Source organism: Pseudophryne corroboree, chromosome 4, assembly GCF_028390025.1.
Source record: "Pseudophryne corroboree isolate aPseCor3 chromosome 4, aPseCor3.hap2, whole genome shotgun sequence".
Lineage (NCBI taxonomy): Eukaryota > Metazoa > Chordata > Amphibia > Anura > Myobatrachidae > Pseudophryne > Pseudophryne corroboree.
Window position 1 is genome coordinate 764,260,659 of NC_086447.1, and position 2,727 is coordinate 764,263,385.

Genomic DNA, 2,727 nt, shown 5'->3' on the forward strand with positions numbered 1-2,727 from the left:
TATATATATATATATTCAGCTGCCTTCTTTTTATTAGAGGCTCCACAGTATTAAGAGCCACAGGCCCCCCATGGTCTTAATCCGGCTCTGCCGATACACATACAGTACGATACACCCTTGTCATTTGTTTTTATTTAAACTCTTTGACAATACTGTATTCTTGCTGATATAGCATAGATATACTATAGATAGTACTTTACATTTTGATTATAATCTCTAATTTTTCATCGACTGTACTTTAGGAGAGTCAAGAAAATAGTAGATGAGCTGACTGCTGATAATGATGAGCTTACTGCCATAGAACTCCGTCGTATTCTGCAAGCTGAGCATGGCCTTGACATCTCCTGTAGTAGCATAAAAAGAATGCGGAGGCAACTTGGTTGGACTTATGCCGGTGCTAGGTACTGTACAGTAAATTGAAATTTCAATTACAATTATAATACAATTTCTATACAGTTTGTATACAGTGCGGTAAACTAATTACATCTCTGAAATCAGCATCTGATTTTTCTTTAACATTATCTTAGTTTGGACGCTCAATTATCCTATTCCCACTGTAAACTGTATCCCATTTTACATTCCTTTCACAGGATGACTCACATGATTAGAGATGTTAACAAGGAAAAGAGAGTTCAACAGGCTCGTCAATGGATTGCTATTGGAGAAAATTTTGACAATGTCATATTTACAGATGAAACTTCTGTAGCACTTGAGAGGTTTGCAAGGAGGTCCTTCCGCAAACGTGGCCATTTATCATTTAAGCCATCTCCAAAGCACCCATTAAAAGTACATGTGTGGGGTGGTATCTCCCGCAGAGGCCCAGGACCAATTTTAATTTTTGAAGGTACATATAAAGTACAGTAGTAATGTACATTACTATGTTGTTTTTCAATATTTTCTATTTAGAACTACTGTCCAGTGACTACTGTAAGTCTATGGACTACGAGAAAAGGATTTACTGGTAGGTATATAAAATCCTGTTTTTTTTATTGTTCTACGTCAGGTATCATGGATAAAACATTCTTCCAGTCCATGATCATTAATGATACTTTAGTGCCGTATGTAAGAAAGTATTGGTCATCTGGACATCGAATGTTCCAGGACAATGATCCAAAACATAGTGCTTCGGCCAAATTCATAGAGGAAAAAGGCATCATTTGGTAACGCACACCACCAGAGTAAGTACAGTTTTGCCCTGTAGACTGATGCTTCCTGTAAAGCATGAAATGCCAAATATTCCATATTTAAATTCTCTCCCTTTATTGACTTTTCACAGATCACCGGACATGAATCCTATCGAGCTAGTGTGGTCTCAAATGAAAAGTTATATTCGTTCTCAATGTAAGCCAAGGACAAAAGAGCAACTGATTGATGGCATCAATACATTTTGGAAAAACGTACTTACATTGGAGACCTGTAATAATTATGTAGACCATTTATTTTCTGTGCTGCCAGTGATTATAGAAAGAAATGGACAAGCCAGCTGCATGTAATTGGAATGGATCATATTGTCGACAAAAAGAAGGTCAACAGTCATTAGGTCGACCAATATTGGTCGACAGGCCATATGTCGACACATCAAAAAAGACAGTACGCAAACGAATAATGCATAGAATTTGCATAAAGGGCCCTTTACCTATCGGACTCATCCTTTCTGCAAATGCTTGAAATATCAAAATTAGACTACCTGCTTAAATTAATTAATTTGTTATATTTTATCTGTAACATGTACTTCACCCTAGTATTACATTTGTTATGCAATCTTGAAAATTGTTTAAAAAAAAAAAGTAGTCACCTCTGCAACACTGTATTTTGTAATTGTGTATGGATTGTACAAAGCATCCAAGTGATTGCATTCAGTTTTGTCTAACTTACAGTATATTTATACTATTTAGTTGGAATTATTTTATCATTGCAAAGTCTTATAATATGTTCCATTACCTTGTAGCACTATTAGGTTTTAATTAACTTATTCTTTAATGTCACTTTAGACTTCATTCACCTCTGTGCTCTGAGTAACAAATAACCCCAATTTTTGCATTAATAAACTGAGGCTCTGAATTGCTAAAAGTTCACTGTTTATTTCAAATTCCAGGACAGCAGCCCTTCCCCCACCCAGAATACACATTACTGTGCTGTAACTCTATTCCCCAAGGAATCTACTTCAAAGGCCTCTCACACTGAGATTTTCACACCTACACAATTAAGAACTGGACTCTAAAGCTGGCAATACTGTACATCAGAATGACCTGAATACGATCACACACACATAGCGATTTGGGCTGCTTTTCTAATTGATTTGCTGAGTCACTTAGAAATACAGCACAAATCTCTATGTGTGTATGGACTATAGCGATAGTGATGTGCGTCCCTGCATGCTTGAAAGATCTAGTCATCACCCATGTTTTCTCTATTGCAAACACGGGCAGTGACAGATCGCTCAGCACACATCGCTGGTGCAGCTCTGTGTGCTGAGTGATCTTGCTGAGCCCGTGTGATCACCGATATCGCTGGGCAGAAAACAGTCAACATACAGTGGCGTAACTACTGCCCCCGCAGCCCTCGCGGTGGCTTGGGGGGCGAGGGGCTGCGGGGGCGCCACTGATTTAGTGCAGACTGACATGCGGACGAGCGTCCGCATGTCAGTCTGCGGTCTCGTTTCCTCCCTGCTGTTAGGAGGGACACAGAGGGCACAGTGCGCGCCTCTCCTGTGTCCCTCCTGGGTCT

At 39.2% G+C, this 2,727-nt stretch overlaps 1 long non-coding RNA gene across 1 annotated transcript; it reads left to right on the forward strand.

The window, feature by feature from the left end:
* The first annotated feature begins 755 nt into the window (after positions 1 to 755).
* On the forward strand, positions 756 to 1,426 carry LOC134911758 (uncharacterized). The gene is made up of 3 exons (XR_010176820.1): positions 756 to 844; positions 1,004 to 1,178; positions 1,277 to 1,426. It is a non-coding gene; the product is annotated as an uncharacterized LOC134911758 (long non-coding RNA).
* Positions 1,427 to 2,727: the final 1,301 nt, after the last annotated feature.